The following is a 24,018-nucleotide window of genomic DNA, read 5'->3' as shown; positions in this document are numbered from 1 at the left end:
AAAGGTGCTAAGTGGTTTGTATGTAAAACTGAGCCACGCTGTATTTAACAGGCCTAAGATGACCCAGCCGCTTAAGCATGGCTTATTAAGCACAAACAAATTATACTCGTAAACCATGGTTTGCTGTAGATTTAGAAACCTTGTTTTACATTACACCATGGCTTAGTGTTATGTGTGAACCTGACCCTTAACTCCATCTCTTCATTATTACAAATGCAGTCATACCTCGGGTTGCAGAAGCTTCAGGTTGCGTTTTTTCGGGTTACAGACTGCCAAAACCCGGAAGTACCGGAATGGGTTACTTCCAGGTTTCGGCGGTCGCACATGTACAGAAGCGCCAAATTGCAACCCGCGGGTGCGCAGACGCGCCGCTGCAGGTTGCGAACGTGAATATGGAAAGATTGGATTTTTAATAGGTAAAAATTTAATGTTATAATATATTAAGATTAAAGATCAGGATAATAAGGAGGGAAAGGAATTGCTGAACTAATAAATTGAACTGGAATACAAAAAAAGGAGGTATGAGGAGGTCCGGGAAACAAGTAAATGAAAGATAAGTGATGTAAAGATGGAATTATTTTTAACTGTTTTTTATTTCCTTTTCCCCCCATTATGTAATATTGTGAAAACTTTAATAAATATTTATTTTTAAAAAAAGGTTGCGAACATGCATCCCGCACAGATCACGTTCGCAACCCGAGCATCCACTGTATGGTATATGTTATTCACAGGGACTTTGCTGTATGTGCCCTCTAAAACCTTTGAGAATGAGGCATTAACCAGAGATAATACTTCCTGCATCAAAAGGGAAAGAGGGGGGAAAGCCTGTAGGCTAGGCATAGGCAAACTCGGCCCTCCAGATGTTTTGGGACTACAACTCCCATGATCCCTAGCTAACAGGAGCAGTGGTCAGCAGTGATGGGAATTGTAGTCCCAAAACACCTGGAGGGCCGAGTTTGCCTGTGCCTGCTGTAGGCAGTCTTTATATCTTAACCACAGCTAAGCTTAAGAGCCAGCCAGCCAGATGGGTAGGGTATAAATGTTTGTTTGTAGCTACCTTAGGTCTGCACCTACCTTAGAAGGAATTAGGAACTGTCTTCACCTGTTTTTCTTTCAGAATGTGAACATTGTATTTCAAGCAGAGCCCCTGTTGCAAAACTTTAGGAGCAGGGCTCCAAAATGCCAGATGTTCTCTATAGAAATGGGGAAAGTTGGGGGGGCGGGCAGGGGAAGTTATTTGATATGAGAAATGATTTCTCATCCTGCAAGGCAGAAAGAAGTATGAGAGAAGTAGAGAAAGGACATGTTTCGCAACAATTGTTTTGATACCTTCATGGTTGAGAATCAGAAGAACTCATAATTCGTCCTCTTTGTCAGAACAAAAATAAAATAAAATAAATTGGGCTTGTAAGCTGAGCGGTTGAGCAAGGCCATGCCTGCAAATTGGGAGAAAAACAGGAAGCTTCTGTGTCCATCTACTTGTTGAAAGCATTTTGGCCTGGTACATCTATTTTTCTTAAATCCAAATGTCAAAAATATCATCTTCTACATTAAAACATTTTCTGCATACAACATTAATTTTAACGTCAAAGGGAAGCTTGGAGCTCATTTAGTTCCCAGCATAGAACCACTGGCTTCTGTAGATAAAAGGCTAGAAACTTGCTTTTTAATTATTTTTAACATCTCGAAGTTTTGAGATTCTCAGGAAGCTGAATTCTGTGCCTGCTGCTGCATTTATTTTGCTTTTTCAGCATTCCTGCATAATTGCACCCTATTTTGTTTATTAAATTTGTACCCCAATTTTCCTCCAAGGTGCTCAGAGTGATAAGCGCCCTCACAAGAACACTGTCAGGCAGTTAGATTGTGAGACAGTTCATGACCCATGGTTACCCAATGAGTTGCATGGCAGAACAGAAATTTGAACACAGGCCTCCCCAGTACTAGAACTGCACTCTAACCATTATGCAGCACTGCCTAAAGTCACACCGAATCAGACCACTTTGTCCACAAACGGACAGTTGTTTTCAAAGGACTCAAGACAGAAGTCTTGTGGTATTTCTAACCTGGGATCTTCCAGGTACCACCTATATGTTGTACCCTTGAGCTATGAACTCCTCCCAAGACATTTGCCTTTTTCACAAGAGAGAATGGACTGCTGAGACATCTGTGGCTGGACAGACACATCACAGTGTGAAAATTTTAACTGCTTGAGCAGCAGTTCTAACCTTGTCGTGAGATATTTCAGGGACGCCTTGCAGGTGCCCAGTTGATTTTTTTGACACTCCTTCATTCCACACTGCTGATCCCCTCGATTTTCAAAACAGCTTGCGGCACTGGAACACTGGATCACAAAGTCTAAAATCTGTTTTGGTTTCCAGGATCATGGAGTGGCTATTTAGAACTGAGCCGCCATATCTGCGTCAGGAGTGTTTTGTCCTTTCTTTAACTGTTAACCTCAGCCAAGGGTGCGTAGCTATAACCATGCCTAGTAATTGGGCAAGCATTGTCAGGACGCTAGAAAAGTACTGCAGGCAGACATGCGTACTTGTTTGCTCGTGTAGCTACTTTGTCTAGGAATAAAAAGCTGCAAAAACCCAGAGTGTTAAGGCAGCCCTGAACTGCAATTAGATTCTGTATCACCTTTTCTTGTTAGGTGAGCTTGCGGTGTTTAGTACGATCCCTTTTGCAGTTGGGCATGCCATAATACGTTCCACATTCATCACAGGCAGTCTTTTATCACAAATTGCTTTGGGTTTCCTTCTGACAGTCGGGGATCCTTTAGTAAGCAGCCTCCACTTAGTGCAGAAAGCAGCTGTGGGCATGAGTGCCGTTTTAAAATGGCTTTGCGGGATCGATGCCAACCTGTGAGCATGGCCACTTTTATATGAAAATCTAGAAACAGTGCTCTTTGCCACATAAAGCACACACACACACACACACACACACACACACACACACACACACCTTGCTTTTTACTTCTGTGTAAACCTTCAGACTAATTTTGCGCTCTCTGACTCGGTAGTTAATTTTTTTATTTTTTTATTTTTAAGAAGCCAGCTTGAAGCCATTCCAGCTACAAAGAGCATCATTGCTCAGCCTGCGCTAATGAACGCAGGAGGGCAGCCTTTCTCAATGATGTGCCACACAAAGAAGACAGGGCTGTGGAAACAAAGGAGGCTCAAATGTTGGTCTGCAATTCTGTAAAAGGAGAGGGTGTGTGTGTGTGTGTGTGTGTGTGTGTGTGTGTGTGTGTGTTGGCAATTGGTTACAGAACGGAGAGAGATAAATTAAACATTGCTTTTGTTGTGCTGTCAGTATCACAGACTTTAAGCTTCATAATTGCCTTGCTGGTGGTGTGAACATCCTCCGTCAGTTCGCTGCCAGTGCTTTCCATCCTTTGTCTCGTTTTGCTTTGCTCTTCCAATTCATAATCTGTACCTGGCTGTAATCTGTTCATAAAAATATAAAAAATTATCACGTAGGTTTCACCTTTCATCTTTGGCAGCTGACACTTTGTGAGTGTGAGTGTTTAGGCTGCTGACTCATCACTTAGATTTAGATTGTCCTTCATTTGCTTGCATGGCCAAGAAGTGGGCTGTTCTCCGCTGCATTGCTTGTTTGGTATTTACGTTCCAAAACACTTGTATCTAGTGAATCTGGAAATGCATGATGGCTCTGCCTTTTTATTGCATTTATATCCTGCCTTTCCTCAACAAAATGCAAGTGAGTGAGTGAGGATGCTTGTATATACAGTGGTACCTCGGGTTACAGGTGCTTCAGGTTACATACGCTTCAGGTTACAGACTCCGCTAACCCAGAAATAGTGCTTCAGGTTAAGAACTTTGCTTCAGGATGAGAACAGAAATTGTGCTCCGGCGGTGCAGCGGCAGCAGGAGGACCCATTAGCTAAAGTGGTGCTTCAGGTTAAGAACAGTTTCAGGTTAAGAACGGACCTCCGGAACCAGTTAAGTACTTAACCCGAGGTACCACTGTATAGAGAGAGAAACAGACAGACAGACAGACAGACAATAGAGTTCCCAGATGGTCTACCCAGGCACTGACCAGACTCATACAGCTTCAACAATATTGCTTTCATAGAATCATAGCGTTGGAAGGGACCACAAGAATCATCTAGTCAAACCTCCTGCAATGCAAGCATCTTTCTTCACACCATATCTGCATTTTGTAGTTTTATAAGAGCCTTGCTGGGTCAGATGAAAGGTGCGCCTAGTCCAGCATAATTTCCCCCTTCCTTTTTTTGCAGTAGCTGGGCCACATGTAGCTGGGAGCCCTGCAAGGAGACCATGAAGACCCCAGCCCTACCCATTGTTTGTCCCCAGCAACTGGTATCCCGAGGTATCCTTGAGACCACCTCTAGGTGTCCAAGTTGGGCATTTGCCAGGGCAGAGCAAGAGCAGCAGAGGGTCCTGCCATTCCCACTTAGCATCCATAAAGCAGGGACAGCCTAAGGAAACTCTTTAGTTTGCATGTCCCACCGCTTCCAGGTTAGAGGGGCCCACGGAAGGTGCCGTGCCCAAGGACCCCCAAATTCCCGGAGCCAGAACTGGGAATAGTACTTTTGAACAAGATTGCATTCAGCGTCATGGCTACTGTTAGGATTATTATTCTGAATTTGTCTAATCCTCATTTCGCAAGCATGGCTGTAGCCCTTTTGCCACGTGTTTGTGGCTGCAAATTCTATTAAGTTAACCATGTGTGTCGTTCTAAGCTGCATAAGATCGTACATTTTAAAAGCAATAATAAATTGCATGCAAATGATATAAGAATGTGTTACGTGCTCCACATTTTCTGCAGTGGTATGTGAAGAGAAAACTTTTTCACACTGTTATGAAAAAAAGAATGGTTGTGCCTCTTAAACTACAGTGGTACCTCGGGTTAAGTACTCAATTCGTTCCGGAGGTCCGTTCTTAATCTGAAACTGTTCTTAACCTGAAGCACCACTTTAGCTAATGGGGCCTCCTGCTGCTGCTGCGCCGCCGGAGCACGATTTCTGTTCTTATCCTGAAGCAAAGTTCTTAACCTGAGGTAATATTTCTGGGTTAGCGGAGTCTGTAACCTGAAGCGTATGTAACCTGAAGCGTATGTAACCCGAGGTCCCACTGTATAGTTTCAGGCAAATGTCCAAAGTGGTGCTGATCATGTTTCACAGTAGTCCTATCCCAGCAATATCATCGCATAAATGGAGTAGCAAGTATTTTATTATATTCGGGTAGTACCTAATTTCTGTGTATAACCTTACTGCTTAATATCAGTGGACATGAAATTTGAGAGCCCTTGAAAATCAGTAGAGCAGTACATTTTCCATCCCCAACAGAAGCTGCTCATTCTGTAACTCTGTCACAGCAGCCCATATTGTTGGAATAACTTAGCTGCATATTTGTGAATCAGTTCAGTTGGGGGGAAATGGAAGAGATGGAAATCAGTTATACTGAATGCTGTCTTAAAAGGAAGCAAGTACATTGTATTTTTTTTAATATTAAACAAAAAACAAGAAAGTTAATGGGATGTTTTCTGCCATCCTAGGTCTCATTTGCTAATTGAAATCCAACCTAGGAGTGTGTTTGTGTGTGTTCTCAAAATAGCAACAGCTGTCATTCCAAAACTACAGCAAAGCATATTTTGTTCTTTGGATGTGTAAGAGAAGTTCCCTGCCAAGGCAATTCAAATTCTGCACTTAAGCAAACCCTCAGTTCTGCCACCTGTATAAACTATGCAAATTCAATAAATGCATAATTTATTTGCATGGTTCTGCCTTTTTATTAGTTTTGCTTAATTCAGATTTTGTTAGTCATGGGAGAGGGGAAAGGAGCTATACAGGTCACTAAAAGAAGCCCTTTCTGCTCTCCATAAACCTTTATTCTCATTTCAGAGATCTCGTTAGGCAGTTGCCCATATGCTTTCAACCATATTTTCATAACCATAATAGCTAGAAATTTTTGCTCCCTTTGCCCCAGATTTACATGGTGCTCATATCACCACCAGGTGCCCATAGTTCAATTCTGTCCAGCTTCAAAGTTGAGATTGGTGGATTGTCCTTGACCTTGTGCCGTGTTTCTAAGATAGTGTGATATCAGGAATATGCCCTTTGTGAATACCAGGACCCTGCCCTTCAACCAACATTTGGCTACTACAGCCAGCCAAACAATGCAAACAACTTTGCATTTATTGGTCATTCTTAGGGTGCCAGGGAGTAGCTAGCCCTGCAGAAGATAGGGGTGAGAGAGGAAGGTTCAGAATTGTCACCCTCAGCTGGTAAATCGTATGTGCTGGCGACCTTTGTATTTTCTTCCTGGATAAAACTGGGCCTGTTCACTTCTAATGTAAAAATTACCAAAAATACTAAACGAGCTCTTAACACTTTTTAAACACATATCCTACCTGCAGGAATACTCAGTGAGAGTACCAACAGAAAAAGAAAAAAAATGTCCCAATCAGGTACTGTAACAACAATGGCCAAATTGGGATTTGATTGAAGAATTTACATTATTGTGGCTCTGAAGTTCTTTTGTCAGCGATGAATTCTTTCAAAGCTTCCACTGATGGTTCCCAAATATGACTCTCCTCTTCTTTCTTCGGGAGAATGAGTATCCTGTGTGTTGCTGAGACATCCAAATGGCTTTCCAAACGAGAGTAAATTACGCAAAGTGTATTTGAGGTAGGACAGCCTTTCTGTTTGAAGATGTCCTCTATTTTGAATGGGGTGCCCAGTCAAAGTTTGTTTTAAAGATAAGAACCATAAGAAGGAAGAGCAGGTAGGCTTAGCTCCAAGACAGCAGACTGAGCAGGAGCATAGCTCACTTGGTTACAGTTTTCCCCACTATGGTGAGATGTATGTTTATTTCAACAGATATGTTTCTCTATGTGCATCTAAACCTGTGTGTGCTATGCAAGAATCGTGATACAGGAAAAACTGTGAAGCCAGCCAATGCCTTCTCATAGCTCCATCCTTATTTCAGACATGGTTATATTTTGGTATATCACGCTGTTGTAAAGGTAAAGGGACCCCTGATCATTAAGTCCAGTTGTGGACGACTCTGGGGTTGCGGCGCTCATCTCGCTTTACTGGCCGAGGGAGCCGGCGTTTGTCCGCAGACAGCTTCTGGGTCATGTAGCCAGCATGACTAAGCCGCTTCTGGCGAAACTAGAGCAGCACACGGAAATGCTATTTACCTTCCTGCCGGAGTGGTACCTATTTATCTACTTGCACTTTGACATGCTTTCGAACTGCTAGGCTGGCAGGAGCAGGGACCGAACGATGGGAGCTCACCCCGTTGTGGGGATTTGAACCGCCGACCTTCTGATCAGCAAGCCCTAGGCTCTGTGGTTTAGACCACAGCGCCACCCGCATCCCCATCACGATGTTTAGTTGGTGATATATCACAGTGTTGAAAACCAGCCCAAATTGTCACCAGTTTAGTGCCAACACTTACAGTACTGGCATCTAGGCCCATGCAGAGCTCGTCTGAGGCCCAAGCTAGGAGTTTGTTAGAATAAAGTTATAAACTCAAACAAAAAACCAGTTGGTCCCTGGCAGGGACCCCCCCAGCCAGTTTAGCCCTCTGAGGACCAGAAAATTGTACCTGGCTCCCATCCCTACACCCCCACCCCCTGCTGGCATCTGTAGTAGGTATGTGCAAGTTTCTCATTAGAAGGCTGGGATTTGAAACTGCTGTGATAACTAGATTTGCCATGTAAAGTTCTCTGTTACACTCAGTTACTGCGATGGCAGTTGTTCTATTTTAGTGCGTTTTGCACCTTTCTGTGATTTGGTAGAAAGAATCAGGGTTTTTTAGTTTTTTTTAAAAAAAAATATTGAATTGATATACCGCCCCACACTTGGAGGTCTCAGGGCAGTTCATAAAAAAGATCACAATATATAAAATCAAAATGAAAACACTGGGTAAATCATCCTGAATAAATCATAGTTGTGTTCATTTCTCTGAGTGGTTTTGAGTGTGCTACCAATTGCAGTGGGCAGGGGACAGAAACCTGAGTCACTTCCACCATTCCTGTTGTCACCTGCTAGAATGAATAGTAATACTTTAGGCTGCAGGTGGGGAGAGCATATAGATTGGGGGGAACCCCACAAAACTCTCTATACATACAAGGAGTACAGCAGGAAGTGAATCAGAGTGGGACATCTCTCCCAGATGTGCAGTTTTTATAACTTGTAAGGAGGCTTTTATGTAGAGGGGCCGCCAGAAACGGGTACCCTACTTGTCGTGGTACATCCCACTGTACATGTCACTCACACAGTGCTGCCAGTGAGAAGAGAGTATCCCTTCCATAGCAAATGCAGGTGGGACAGGGCTTAAACCTCAGCTTTCTACAGGCTGCAGTCCTGACAAAAGTCCGTGCGCTCCCATGCCTTAGTTTATGCATTTCAAAATATTTATATACCACTTTCACAACAATATATTAAAGCGGTTTACAAAGGTAATTATAAAACAAAACACACGAATAACGGCTTAAGAAAGCAGGTACAGGCCAGTGCTTGAGAACTGGAATTCCCTCTTTCAGATCTCAAACTTGTGGGTCTTGCTCCCATCCCTGTTTGTAACGTAGAGATGTTAAAACGGGCCTAGCTTTCAGGATTGCTGTAAGTAATTTTAGTCTTCCCGTGAACATATGTCTATGTGTCTTGAGCATTGCTGCATATTTGTCAGGAAGGATAACTAATCCCAACAAATATTGAAAGGGGAATAAATTCTGGCTTTATAACATGTGCAAAAATCCTTTTGTGCAGAAAACGATCTACACAGGTTTTGGGCTGCTGACTTTCATAAGAAAATCCATGTGAGCAGCTGTATAAAACCTCTAAGGCCTAGTGCAGATGTACCATTTTCCTGATAATTGAACCATTGTTAGGAGAGAAGGGATTCCTTGCATGCTCACACTGTCCATTCCCTGCCCCCTCAGCACAGACCCCCCTCCACTATTTCCTTTTCAGCATATTGCTCATGCCTGCACCAAGGTATTCAGAATTTGTAAACCAGCTGATTCAGGGTTTCTGGGTTAGATTCAAGCTCTGGTTTAAAATCAACCATGATTAGCATTAAACTTGATGCAAATGTAACATTCTACCTGGTTGACATTGACAAAAGGAAGATAGGATGGTCACACCCAGACCATACTTTTAAATCACATTCAGTGCATATGGCTTGCCCCAGAGAATCCTGGGAACTGTAGTTTAAGGGAGCTGGGAAGTGTGGCTCTGCAAAGGGTAAACTGTGGGAGCCCATCAGCCTTCTGGGATATTCCCAGTGGCTTCAACCCTTAGTGGAATGTTCAGGAAATGTTCTGACTACAATAAAGGTAAAGGGACCCCTGACCATTAGGTCCAGTCGTGGCCGACTCTGGGGTTGCGGTGCTCATCTCGCTTTATTGGCCGAGGGAGCCGGCGTACAGCTTCCAGGTCATGTGGCCAACATGACTAAGCTGCTTCTGGCGAACCAGAGCAGTGCACGGAAATGCCGTTTACCTTCCCGCCGGAGGGGTACTTATTTATCTACTTGCACTTTGATGTGCTTTCAAACTGCTAGGTTTGCAGGAGCAGGGACCAAGCAACGGGAGCTCACCCCGTCACGGGGATTCGAACCGTCGACCTGATTGGCAAGTCCTAGGCTCTGTGGTTTAACCCACAGTGCCACCCGTGTCCCTTCTGACTGCAATAGGAGGGTCCAAATGGCATCAAGGACTTTCTCTGCCCGTGCAGCTCATCCCCTGCCCTGGATCTGCAATTTGGAAACATCTGCACACATGCATTTGTGTCCACCATTCATGCACATGCTTCGTTTTTAACCATGTCAGCTTTAAAATAAGCCTGCAGAAGCCTAATCTAGAAGCCCGCAGACTGTATGGCACTTGGTTTTCCTCGTTAACCTAAGTCCCAAAGGCTGGAGTGACCTCAGAGATTATGTGGTTTTGGCCTCATCACACCGTTTAGAGGAAGCTGCTGGCAGCAGGCAGTGTTTTGAAAAGCTGTCGTCCTCTTTGGCGTGAGTGTGCTTGCCACAAGCATTTCAGTGGCATGATGTAGCTGGATACTGCCTCCCCAGGGCATGGTCTGACTTTGATCATACAGTTGGAGAGCAAGCCAGGCAGATACATCAAAAGTAGGAGGCAATAAGAGTGCAGAACATAGGCTTCAAGCACCACATTTTAGGTTTTTTCTTCTTCTCATCCATACTTCCTTTCTTTAAAAAAAAAAGAGAAGGAAGAAAATGGGGCAAAAGTGTTAGAAAACAACCACCAATATAACTTTTTTATATATAAAAAAATGGATTGGTTCAAGCTAAGACACACTATCCTTCAGAAATTTTCTACCACAATATAATAATGCACAGTAGAAATAAACTACTGATGTAGTGATGCTGCAAGTGCTTTCTGCAGCCTCTTTTATTAGGTAAATCAGTTTTGTATATTTTTACAGGTGAGGGACAGAGGGATTCTGGTGAATTGTGGCTTTTAAGACTGAAAACGTAATGCTCCTTTTCTGAACTCTCAATCCTTATTTTGCTTCTTAGCTGCACTTTCTGATTAAATTCAGCATTTACAAAAAAAGCAAGAACATTTGTTTGTTTCCTGGCTGGTACCATGGCTTCGTCATTGGCAGTGTCAGGTCTGTGCTGCGGCTGTTAGGAAACATTTGGCACCCTCCTCAGGTCTGGACCTGGGCAGGTGCCCAACAGTTTTGACCTGCTCACAAGCCCTTCTCTCACCCATGCCCTTCTTTGGCCTGCCTCACTTTCCTGATTCACTCACTCACTGGTTCACTACAACCAAAGTTTACATCGGTGTATGAATCAGGTAAACTATGGTTACTTCCACCCATCGTTTTCTTCCAAACCATCAGTTCCAACCAATTTGCATTTAGTATTTATTCTTTCTTAACTGATAAAATTTTGTGTGGTATCCTTTTTAATATAAACTGCAATAAAACTATTAAAACAAGGTATTTCTGTTTTGCTTGCTTCATGGTTGTGAAATGGCAAAAGTGTTTTTTTTATTATCACTTTAGACTGGGTGTGAGTCAGAAAGCTGGCTTTGTTTGATTCTGTGAACTTTTGATAGAGCAAATGAAAGAAGAGGTGTGTTTCTGTTGTTGGGAATGGTTGCTGTGCTTGGTGTCAACAGAGTCCAGGCAACTTGGATGCTTCGCTGGATTTCACGAGGTTGAAAGGGGCACTGATAGGTTCAGAGATGTAGAAAGTGCCGTATTTTTCGCACCATAGGACGCACTTTTCCCCTCCTAAAAAGCAAGGGGAAATGTGTGTGCGTCCTATGGAATGAATGCAGGGGGGGAGGCAGGCGGGAAAAGCCCCCAAGAGCCGCACACAAGCTCCGTGCGCTCTTGCGGGCTTTTCCACAGGAGGGAGAAGGGACTGACTGGCGGCATCAGTCCCTTCTCCCACCTCCCAGAAAAGCCAGGAGAAGCTGCGATCTCTTTAAAGGGGTTGCACGGCTTCTGCGGGCTTTTGGGAGAGGTGAGGGAATCCCCCCACCTCCCAGTAAAGCCAGGAAAGCCCTGCGCAACCCCTCCGCCAAGGAGAGGCTGCACAGGGCTAAAGGGGAAGCCAAAACAGCGAGCGGAATCCATCCCGCTCGCTGCCTTGGCTTGATCCATAGCTGCGCGCAACCCCTCTGCCAAGGAGAGGCTGCACGGGGCTAAAGGGGAAGCCAAAACAGCGAGCGGAATCCATCCCGCTCGCTGCCTTGGCTTGTTCCATAGCTGCACGCAACCCCTCCGGCAGGGAGAGGCTGTGTGCAGCCTGTACGCTGCTCTTTGGGGCTGCGGGGGGGGGATATTTTTTTTCTTGAATTCCCCCCCTAAAAACTGGGTGCGCCCTATGGTGCGAAAAATACGGTAAATTCTGTACACCAGGGGTGGCCAACCGGTAGCCCTCCAGATGTTGGATTATAGCTCCCATTGTCCCTGACCACTGGCTATACTGCCTGGGGATGATGGGAGTTGGAGTCTAACAACATCTGGAGGTCCATGGGTTAGCCACCCACCCATGGCATGCACTTTTACTTGCAAGCACATTCCATTGTGTTATAGAACTTAATTCTGTGCTAGTAGTGGGCCCTTGTCATTGAAACTCACTTCTGATGGATGGCTTGGTTTTCTCCTTGCCTAGCTTCTCATTGGTTGAGCTGCTCTGATGTCACCAATCAGGTTGTTTGGGCTTGGCTCATCTCAGGCAGTTAAGCTCTTAAGAGGGACAGTTTGTTTGTATATAGTGTCTATTTAGATCTTTGGAATCAGAATTCTGGAACCCTGTGACATTTGTAAGTCCAATAATGGCTTGTGTGATCACTTCTCCCGCATATTCATTTAAAAATATTGATCTGCTCTGGCATATTTATGTATTGGCAGATCTGGTGATAAGAGCTGCGCCAGCATTTTCATGTTTTAAACTGTAAGCCTCCCCTATGCACTCCAAATATTGTGGAAACCCAGCTGCTATAAAGCAAAGAAGTGCATTAGGTTATGCAGCAGTGAAGTTTGATTTTTAATATATTAAACTATATCAACCCATTGGTATTTTTAAAAATTATTTTCATTTTCAAATATATATTAACAAATGAAAAAGAACTGCATGTACAAAAAACCCCCTCAGTATCTTTCTTAGAGCTCATGGTTGAGATGAAGGGATTTCAGTGCTGTTGGATGCCTAACTCCCATCAACCCTGACCAGTGGTCGGGGGTGATAGGGTTTGGAGTCTAACGATATCTGCAGGGGACAGGAATTTGTTCAAAGTAAGCCTGAGAAAAAAGCTAATGCTATTCTAGGCTGCATCAACAAAAGTATAGTGTCAAGGGAAGTAATAGTACCACTCTGTTCTGCTTTGGTGAGACCACGCTTGGAATACTGTGTCCGATTCTGAGCATGACAGTTTAAGAAGGATGTTGACAAGCTGGAACATGTGCAGAGGATGGCAACTAAGATGATCAAGGTTCTGGAAACCAAACCTTATGAGGAAAGGTTGAAGGAGCTGGTTATAAGATACGATAGGTAAAGGTAAAGGGACCCTTGCCCATTAGATCCAGTCGTGGCCGACTCTGGGGTTGCGGCGCTCATCTCACTTTATTGGCTGAGGGAGTCGGCGTACAGCTTCCAGGGTCATGTGGCCAGCATGATTAAGCAGCTTCAGGCAAACCAGAGCAGCGCACGGAAACGCCGTTTACCTTCCCGCCCGAGTGGTACCTATTTATCTACTTGCACGTCATGCTTTCGAACTGCTAGGTTTGCAGGAACAGGGACCGAGCAACGGGAGCTCACGCCGTCGCGGGGATTCAAACCACCGACCTTCTGATCAGCAAGTCCTAGGCTCTGTGGTTTTACCCACAACACTACCCAGTTCCTCATAAGATAAGATAGCCATCTTCAGATATCTCAAGGGCTGTCACTTGGAAGAGGTAACAAGCTCATTTTCTCCTGCTCTGGAGGGTAGGACTTGTACCTATGGCTTCAGGTTACAAGAAAGGAGATTCTGACTAAATATCAGGAAGAACTTTGACAGTAAGAGCTGTTTGACAGTGGAACGGACTCCCTCAGGAGGTTGTGGACTCTCCTTCCTTGGAGGTTTTTAAGCAGAGGTTGGGTGGCCATCTGTCATGGATGCTTTAGCTAAGATTCCTGCACTGCAGGGGGTTGGACTAGATTACCCTTGGTGTCCCTTCCAACTCTACAATTCTATGATCCTATGAAAATAACCCAGAGTGGGGTGCTTTTGAATGCTGTTATCTCTTAGTGAGTACAAACAGCTGCCGGCAGCTCTGGTTCTGGAGTAAAAATGAACCCACAGTAAGTGACTTTTACAGCTGGTCCCTCTGTAGATTGCATCTCATGGTTAATTTTTTATTAAATATGTTCTCCTCTAGAGCATTCCTGGAAGGGAACTGGGGAGAAAAGTGAGTTGATGCATTATCTTTACATACGCTTTCCACTGTTCTTTGTCTTCATTTAAAAGGCTGTGGTGTCTGCTAGGTTAGCAACGTTACAGCACAACCTGAAGTTGTGTTTTAAAATGGCTCTGTCACGGTGATAACTTTTAAGGCGAGTGACAGATGGGCAATCTGGGCTTTTTGCAGTCTTTAAAGATGGAGGAGCAAACGACCGAATTTTCTGTTGTTTGGGGGAAAGAAGCTGACATCTGGCTTCCAGTGTTTTGCTCCGTCTTGGAGGAGATGCTGCCTGGCTGCTGTTTCCTTGTGGCTGACACATGACACCCCTTTTGCAAAGCTCGCTGTTGAGTCAGCAGAAATACTAGCCAGACACGTCTGGCTTCAGAGGAGCCTTTGGTGACAGCGAGGCAGTGAAACAAATTAAGGTTGTGTGAGCACTAGGAGGTGCTTGGGCCACATGCTGCGTGGGCAAGAGGAAGGCGGAGGTGCCCCTTGCACAGCCTTGGCCAGCCTGGCTCATCTCCAGATGTTTTGGACTACATTTCGCATCGCCCGCAGCAAATTTACCCTAGCAAATGAGGCCACGATTAAGAAGGGCAGAAGAGGGCAATGGGCCTTTCAGGATTCCCCACCTTAATTGCGTGCTGAGAAATTGGCAGAGAACATTATTCTTATTTTTTAAAACTTGTATGCCATCCTTCATCCAAGGGACGCGGGTGGCGCTGTGGGTTAAACCACAGAGCCTAGGATTTGCCAATCGGAAGGTTGGCGGTTCGAATCCCCGTGACGGGGTGAGCTCCCGTTGCTCGGTCCCTGCTCCTGCCAACCTAGCAGTTTGAAAGCACGTCAAAGTGCAAGAGGATAAATAGGTACCGCTCCGGCGGGAAGGTAAACAGCGTTTCCGTGCGCTGCTCTGGTTCGCCAGAAGCGGCTTAGTCATGCTGGCCACATGACCTGAAAGCTGTACGCCGGCTCCCTCAGCCAATAAAGCGAGATGAGCGCCGCAACCCCAGAGACTGGACCTAATGGTCAGGGGTCCCTTTACCTTTACCTTCATCCAAAGATCACAGGGCAGTTCACATTTTCAACCAATTTCTCCAGGTGGCAGAGAGATTCTGGAGTAAAAATGCATACCTGAAGGAGCGTCACCGCGACATTGAGGTCCAGCTCCAAGGGCCTTCTGGCGGTTCTCTCCTGCGAGAAATGAAGCTCCAGGGGGAAGGAAGAATGCCTTCTCAGTAGTGGTGCCCACCCTGTGGAACATCCCCCCTCCCCCGATGTCAAGGAGATAAGAAACTATACAACATCTAGAAGACATTTAAAGGCAGCCCTGTAGAGTGGTACCTCTGTTTGCGAACGGGATCCTTTCCGGAGCCCCATTCAGAACCTGAAAGGAACGCAACCCGCGTCTGTGCACTCGCGGGTCACAATTCGCTGCACATGCGTGTGATGTCATTTTGCGCGTCTGTGCATGCGCGAGCGGCGAAACCTGGAAGTCACCCTTTCCAGTACTTCCGGGTTGCCACAGAATGCAACCTGAAAAAACGTAACCTGAACTGAACATAACTAGCTATGACTGTACAGTGGTACCTCGGGTTACATACGCTTCAGGTAACATACGCTTCAGGTTACAGACTCCGCTAACCCAGAAATAGTACCTCGGGTTAAGAACTTTGCTTCAGGATAAGAACAGAAATCGTGCTCGGGCGGCGCGGCGGCAGAGGGAGGCCCCATTAGCTAAAGTGGTGCTTCAGGTTAAGAACAGTTTCAGGTTAAGAACGGACCTCTGGAACGAATTAAGTGCTTAACCCGAGGTACCACTGTATAGGGGGAATCAAAATGTTTAAGGCTTTATTATGCTTTTGTGTATGTTGGGCAACCCAGTCAGATGGGCAGAGGACAAATAATAAAATGATGGTGGTGGTGATTCTCAAGCAACTTTTTGGGGTGGAGTTATTTTCCTTTTTCCTAAGGGTTTTTTTTTGGTCATTTCTTTCCTGCCACTTCAAGTGGTGTCGGCAGCCAGCAGCTGTGCTGGCAACCACTTTGCGGCCAACGATGTAGATTAACATTCTGGGATGTGGCCGGGCCGGGGCTGATAACTGCAACCGGGAGGTGAGGAATACTTGGAGAACATTCATCCTGTTGACCCTTTTCTCAGGGGAGGTGAGAGGAAAATCCCTTTTCTCAGAAATGGTTTTCTGAGAAAGTTCAGCTCACCTCTAGCGGAGGGTCTCATCTTCATCTTTCCTGAATCCATATTGGCCTCCTTGGTGGGGCTTCCAAGGTGATAGGGAGGTGGATCTCATGCAGCGATTCCTATATCTCCATTATAAACAGTAAATGGGGTGTGTACAACTAGATATACATGCCAAAGATAGTAATCTGTTTGCTTAAAGAGGGCTGCCGGTGGGGGTGGGGGCGGACACAGAATGCAGCGTACTATTCCCTAACTGACCTTTCTTTCCTTTTTCTCCTTAAGATGTCTTGGGTCTCATCTAAATTGTAAGCTTGTGGAAAGGATCCGTTTTAGTTTTAATTATGCATGGCTCGAACGGTTTTAGGTCCTTTATGAAAAATTAATAGCAATATTTGACTTGTGTTCATAACATTGCCGTAGCGATTTAAGGGAGATGTAAAAGAAAATCGCAATGATATTCTCAAAAACGCACAGCGCTTCTTGGCAACTGCATCTTGAATTTATTTTAAGACCCAGTCTTCAATTATTTATTTCATTGGTATCCTGCCCTCCCCTCCCCCCCCCCCAAATTCAGGATGGAGAATGTGGTTCTTCCCACTGTACCCCAGCAATTCTTCACAACAACCCTGTGAGGCTGAGAGGCCCAAGTTCACTTTGACAGGCCTCATGGCTGACTGGGGACCTCAGCCCAGTTCTCCTCCATCATAATAATCTAATATTCAGTCTTAACAACCACAACATGCCCCTTCTCTTGATCTTTGCAGCGAGTTCCTCACCCAAGATAGCTCTCCGCTTCACCTTACTCTTTTCCCTTTCTTATTTTTATATGTCTTTGTAATAATCATAGAATGGTAAGAGTTGGAAGGGACCAATGCGGGAATCTCGGCGAAAGCATCCATGACAGATGGCCATCCGGCCTCTGCTTAAAAACCTCCAGGAAAGGAGAGTCCACAACCTCCTGGGGGGATTCAGTTCCATGTTCACAAAAAAGTTGGTGAGAGCCTGTAGGGGTCACAGTTAGTGTCAGATGTTGCCTCAAACCTGGTTTCCTCGACGTGAAATGGGCTTCCTTTAAGAATGCATCAAGCAGTTTCTAAAGGAAATCTCTCCTCTTTCACAGACGCTGTTCTTTTTTCTATGTAAATTTATTTATTTGGTTTTTCAGGTTAAAGTTTTACTATCACATATCCAACATACAGAATAAAAACAAGATTCCAATTAATCTCTTGGACTTCCCTCCTCCCCTTTGTGGGTCCTATTGTCAGTCATTTCCTCCTGCATCTTTTATAATAATCCAGATCTTTTACATCTCCATTACGTCCAAGATTCACCATTAAATTACAAGTGTTATTCCAATCCTACTAACAATTTTAGCTGTTTACAATGGTTTTTAAGATAAATTATAAATTTCCCCCGTTCCTTATTAAAATTTTGTTCTTCCTGATTTCTGATTCTTCCAGTCATTTTTGCCATTTCGGCACAATCCATCAACTTAATCTGCCATTCTTCTCTGGTAGGGACTTTGTCTTCCTTCCATCTCTGGACAGCATGGAGTACTCTTTGGGTCCCATCGTTTTCTGGTTGCACTAGATGTGACTGTTATTGTGAATACTACTGGTTTGTTTGGGGGGGGGGCTTTTTTTGACTTTGTTTAGTTACATGGGAATGGTTCGCTCTGTCCCAGTACCTGTACCTTACTCTGTCATGGAAACCTCTAATAAAAAACATTTGGCAGCCTTGGAAATTCAGCTCCTCTTTTGAGAGGCCTCAGACTACACCCAAGTGGCTCTCTCGTTTTGATCTTTCTACCCTTAAATGGACAAGAGGTCACGGTTTACCTTGGGGCTATTTCACATAACGACATTGCATGTGCGTCTGTCTGTGTGTGTTCTGTATCAGCAGGGACTCCTTGCTAGCCTGCTGAGGACATGAGTTATCCTTTTGAAGACTTGAGCAGGTTTTCCTCTTGATTTAAGAAGACAAAGCTACCTAATCTCTGGATCAGCTCCTATCGCTGCACTTTGTCTAAGGGAATGTTAAAGACCGACACCTCTAAGAACGTCAGTAAATCTCAACTTGTGCAGAGTGCATTGGACTTTCACATTTTTTTAGACTTAAGAAAAAAAAAAAGGCCTATTCACTTGATACTTTCTGGTTTTGTTCTCTACTTTTGCTCATCTAGAGGCTTTGCATGGAGAAGACTTTTTAAAATATATTATCTCTTCCCCGCTCGCATGCCTCTCAAAGTATTTTTACTAATCTCTTGTGACTTGTTCTCTTAATCTCATTTTACACTCAACTTGTCCCTTATTTCCCTCACCCCAAAATGGCCAGTTTCTTTCATCTTCATTCCCTGGTCCTTTTACATTCACATCCCCCCCCCCATACCATCTTTCCTCTCTTATCCCATTCCTTTCTATTCAGAGTTGTTCATCATCAGTAATAATGATATATATAAATAAACGTTAACGTTTTCTCTCACTTTCTAACTTCCTTCAATATCTCCTCTGTCCCTTTACCCTCAAAGGAGGAAGACATTCCTTCCCTCCTCTCCCTCTGAACTTCTGTCTCCCAGCTACCTTTATTCATCCTGCAAGGACTTGCTGGTGCTGGCATTGGACCAATCAAAAGACTATGGCAAGACCAGGCGGCAGAGCAGGTGTAGACAACAGTGGTCTATTTACTTATTTATTTTGTATTTTTCTTTATAGCCTACCCTTCACCTAATTGTCACATGGAAGGTTACAAAAACTTATCAATGGAAAGAAGTACGCAGTGTGTAAAAATCATAAAATAACAGAAAGAATTGTGATCTCATTACATCAGTTGCACCTGTTCAAAGTCCAAAGGCCAAATTTACTGACTTTGCGTTTTAAAGGACTTTATGGCCTTAGACCAGCATGCTTATAGGAACGCTACATGGGCCATTGGTCTGACTTGATAAAAGGCACCTTGCTGCCTTTCTAGAACTTGTAGGTCCCGTATAAATCTATTTTGGCAATGACAAGAGAAAGAGCCCTCAAAATCGCACATAGCTGGTATTTAACACCTGGATGTCTATCTTATATAAAACCCAACAGCTCTCCTATGTGTTCAAGGGAGTGTCTCACTATTGGGACATACAGACATATGTGGTGGGAGTGTTCAAAAATGGAAAAATTCTGGGAAAATGTATTTGCAGAGATACAGTATCTTTGGTTAAAATGCAGACAGTACCTATGTTCCCAGGATTGGCACTGCTTAATTTGTACAGTTGGGACTCACCAAGAATTAGAAATAAAGATCTTATAACCTATTTATTGACCGTGGCAAGAACGACCATAGCAATGGAAAACATTGCAACTGTTGACCGTGGATAAGTGGTATGAAGCAGTCTGGCAGACAGCTTTGTTGGAAAAGCTAACATAGAAACTGCGGATAGCAAGAGGCCAAAAGAAAAACAATAACTTCTATGCAGTAGGGGGCGACTTTATTGAACACACAGGTAATGAGGTACATGGGGGAGGAGTGTTTGGGGTGGGTAGCACAGTTTGGAATACAGTTGTACCTTGGTTCTCAAACGGAATCCATTCCAGAAGTCCATTCAACTTCTGAAAACATTAAAAAACCAAGGCACGGCTTCCAATTGGCTGCAGGAGCTTCCTGCACTTGATTGGAAACCGCGTTGCACGTTCGGCTTCCAAAAAAGTTCGCAAACCGGAACACTCACTTCCGGGTTTGTGACGTTCGGGAGCCAATACGTTTGAGTCGCAAGGTGTTCAAGAACCAAGGTACGACTGTACTTTGAAGTACACATTTTAACCCTTCAAATTGTTACAGATATAATGTATTCCTTCCTTTTAATGAGATTGGGGCACATGATGTGTTATTTTATGGTTTTTCAGATTATGAGAAGGTTTGAAATATATGCCGTGGCAAATAAACTATTTTAAAAGAAGAAGGTGTGAGGCCTTCTTCTCTCACCATGAAAGGGCTTGTAGCCACGATGGCTTCGTTCTTCCTCTGCAGTTGGAGGCAGCAGTGCTTCTGAATATCAGTAGCCGAAAACCACAGGAGAGGAGAGGGCTCTTGTGTTCGAATCCTGCCTGCCGGTTTTGCCCAGGCATCCGTTTGGCCAGTGTGAGACAGAATGCTGGACTGGATGAGCAGACTCTTCTTACATTCTTGCGTTTAAAATGTGAATAGGCCTCTGATTCAGCCTAAATAGGATACAATAAGTCATTGCTGAAAATAATTATGGCTAGGATAATCATGTCAATAGACCTTGTTTTGGAAGTAACTCTTGCTGTTAAAATTAGAAAGCATGACACACGAGCCTTTATTAATAACATCTTGGAATGATAACGGCAAAGCATATTTGAGCCATTCCTATTGTTCTGTTTCATGCCATCTGTTCGCACACCCACGGTGGCAAAGATTTTTTAATCTAAACATTGGGAAAGGGCATTTTAGTATCTGCTCATGCTATTGCTTGATGGCCTGGAAGTGTGTGTTCCTTTCCAATTTCCACTTTGGTTAATTTCCGCAGCATTTTAAAACAGCTTAGTTCCAGGTAAAAATGTCATTTTTGTAGGTAATAGCTTGGTACCTTCTAATTATTGCTGGTATTTTAGATTTGATAGAGATTTCGGCGCAAGACAATAACTGTTATAAACTCATTTGGAAGAAAATGTATACTGGTGGAAACTGTTTATAAAAAGAAGGCCCTAGGCTTTGGGAATAATAAAGTCAAGTCCTAGTAAATTCAGTTTTAATTGGTTAACTGCATAATTTTGCAAGTAAGAATAATGAATGGGTGAAGAACGCACGTAAGGCATTTTCACTGGGTGTTATCCTAAAACTTAACATTCCTGCAATGTGTTCCACTTAAATGGCAGACATTTGCCTATAGATCATTTGTGTTTCATTATATATTGAGAATTAAATCAATTGCTACAATAATGGAAACTGAGAGTACTGGATTTAGTTGTACCTTTGATGTGAGAGCTAGCAGAAGAGAGGTTTTTGCTATTTATTTTTTACTACCAAAATAAGGGTCAATATGATGTAGGGAGGAGAGTGAGTCTCTCTTTATTGCAAGAACCCACATAGGGATCCTCTCAGTGGAGTCTGCCCCCAAATTTTGCCAGTATCATTGTTCTTTCCCCATTGGAGTGAATGGAAGCCATGTGGGAGAAAGTTGAGGGGTGTTTGCAGACATAGATGTTACTGGAGCCCAGGGCTCAACTTGCTCCTGACAGATTGCGGGGAGAAGATGATGTTCCCCTTTTTGCAACAAAGCTGTCAATCATCAGTCTTGTTTCCTATGTCCTATGAGAGCTATTTCCACCCGGACAATGCTTCCGACTGCAGTATGTCTGGGACGTATGCCAATCCTAGAGTGTAGCTAACATAGTGTGATAGCCAATGAAATGTTATTTTTATTTATGTAGATTTTAGCATGATCCTGTTCATTTCTAAATCTGCAAAGCAGATTGTTTTCCTAATTCAGAAGTATTAATGCTGGCTGGGGGTGATGAGCTTTACAATGGTGCCTCGCAAGACGAAAAGAATCCGTTCTGTGATTCTCTTCGTCTAGCGTTTTTTTTGTCTTGCGAAGCAAGCCCATTGACAGATTAGCAGATTAGCACTATTAGCGGCTTTTATCGGCTTATTGGCTTATCGGATCAGCTGATAAGTGGCTTAGCGGCTTAGAAAAAGGGGGGGGGGAGGAAATCCACAGGAACTTGCAAGACATTTTCGTCTTGTGAAGCAAGCCCATAGGAGATTCGTTTTGCGAAGCACCTCCAAAACGGAAAACTCTTTCGTCTAGCGAGTTTTCCGTCTTGCGAGGCATTCGTCTTGCGGGGCACCACTGTAGTTCAAAACAGCTAGAGGACAGCAGGTTAACCTTTCTATTACAAAGTCTCCAAGACAACAATTTTTAAATACCTTTATGTGCAAATTGTCTGCCTTAAAGGCTGCCTTAATTTTTAGCACCAGTTAAATTGACAGCTGCCCAAGAGGTGGGATGTAGTGTCTTACCTACCATGGAAGGGAACAGGTGTGAATCCCAAATCCACATTTGGGACCCAGTGTGAGTTGAGGAAGCCCAATGAATTATTCCCCCCTGCCTTCAAAGCCACTGGAATCCTTTCTCTGTCTATCACTCTTAAACAGAAAAGTTGACTATATTACTAGTGGGCAATGTAGATTTTGTGTGTGTTGTTTAGTCGTGTCTGATTCTTCGTGACCCCATGGACCAGAGCACACCAGGCACTCCTGTCTTCCACTGCCTCCCGCAGTTTGGTCAAACTCATGTTCGTAGCTTCGAGAACACACACATATAATCTGTATATAACCTTAATAACTTGTCCTTGAGTTTGCTTTGCCTTCCTTCCTCTATCACTCCCGTTCCTTTTTCCTTGTGTGTCATGTCCTTGTAAATTGTGAGTAGGGATCATCTTAATACTGGTTTTCATATACTGCTGTAAGAACCTTTTTGACTAAACAGTGGGCTATAAATAATGAACATATATGAGCTATATATAGGGATCTCTTTCACACACACACACACACACATCCAACTATTAATCTTCAAAGCAAACAAAGAGCACTGCAAAACAGCATTTTAAAAGAAGTAGGCTCTCGATCCCAGGATACTGTCAGACACGTAGCATATTACAAATAGGTGAATGACGGGACAGAGGAAGATCTGGCAATGCTTAGCTTCTGCCTTGCTCAGTGACGCAGCTAGGATTTCAAATGTGCATAATACTTGTTTGTTTGTTTTTCATTCTACATTCCTCTTGCAATAACCACAACCTATAAATTCCACAGTGGGGAACTCTTCTTGTATCCACAGCAGGCAGGCTAAACTCAAATGTCTAATTTATCTGTGCCATCTGTACTTGATTGGCACAACTGCTAAAGTGAATTAATGTTACCTGAGAAACCCTGTTCTGGATTCTGTATGTTTTGCTGTCAGATGACGCTCCTAATAACGTGTGTCTATTTGAACAAATTAAATATGATTATTAATCTGTAGCACAAGGAAATATTTAGAAAACTGCTTTTACTTCCAGCATATTTCTGAATCAGATGAAGAGTGTGGCAAGGATAGGTGAGCTCTCTGAGATGAGATTCATCTCAGATTCATTAACTGTCTGATTTTTGTCCCCAACTGCAGTTGCAGAAAATCAGATTATTCTTCTAAATTCACATGAAGTTCTTGGGGAAAATTTTTCACTCCCTATCTGCCTCCAGCACCCTTCTCCCCAACTCCATAATGCACATAGCCCCTTTCCCCTAACTGTCTGCCAGTCTGTTCACTGGGGCAGGTTACAGGAATCATGTTACTCCTTTGCCGAGAAAGCTACATTGGACCTACATTGGACCAATTTTGAGGGTCTCCCACACCCCTGATATTTTGTTGGCATTTAACAGGAACCAGATCTTTACTGTGGTAGGCTCTGCCCTGTGGAACTCCTTGCCAATAGACGTCTGGCAGAAGTCTCCCTTGTTTGCTTTTTTAAAAGTGAGAACTGGATCCTGCAGCTGGGATCCTGCTATTAATATCAGGCAGAGCCACTCCATAGCATCAAAGAATTGTAGACTTGGAAAGGGACGCCGAGAGGGTCCAGCCACCTGCAATGCAGGAATAAAGGCACTTCCTTTTGCCTTGCCAGTGTGGCATAATCATAATCCCTTCTTTATGTACAAAGGACTTGAGTTCCACGTTCAAACAATAGGTAAAGGTAAAGGGACCCCTGACCATCAGGTCCAGTCGTGGCCGAATCTGGGGTTGCGGCGCTTTAGTGGCCGAGGGAGCCGGCGTACAGCTTCCGGGTCATGTGGCCAGCATGACTAAGCCGCTCCTGCAAACCAGAGCAGCGCACGGAAATGC

At 44.0% G+C, this 24,018-nt stretch overlaps 1 protein-coding gene and 1 long non-coding RNA gene across 2 annotated transcripts in view; one reads left to right on the top strand and one right to left on the bottom strand.

Moving 5' to 3' along the window:
* EFL1 (elongation factor like GTPase 1) overlaps nt 1-24,018 on the top strand; it is a 67,297-nt gene that overhangs the window by 28,861 nt on the left and 14,418 nt on the right. The gene's annotated exons all lie outside the window — the stretch shown is intronic.
* Nucleotides 9,693-23,377, bottom strand: LOC310693423. Its single transcript, XR_014519162.1, has 3 exons — nt 22,002-23,377; nt 20,097-21,667; nt 9,693-10,217 (listed from the first exon to the last, which is right to left on the bottom strand). It is a non-coding gene; the product is annotated as an uncharacterized lncRNA (long non-coding RNA).

Source organism: Podarcis liolepis (assembly GCF_965112155.1).
Source record: "Podarcis liolepis genome assembly, chromosome: 14".
Classification (NCBI taxonomy): Eukaryota; Metazoa; Chordata; class Lepidosauria; order Squamata; family Lacertidae; genus Podarcis; species Podarcis liolepis.
This window is presented reverse-complemented; position numbering and strand designations above follow the sequence as displayed.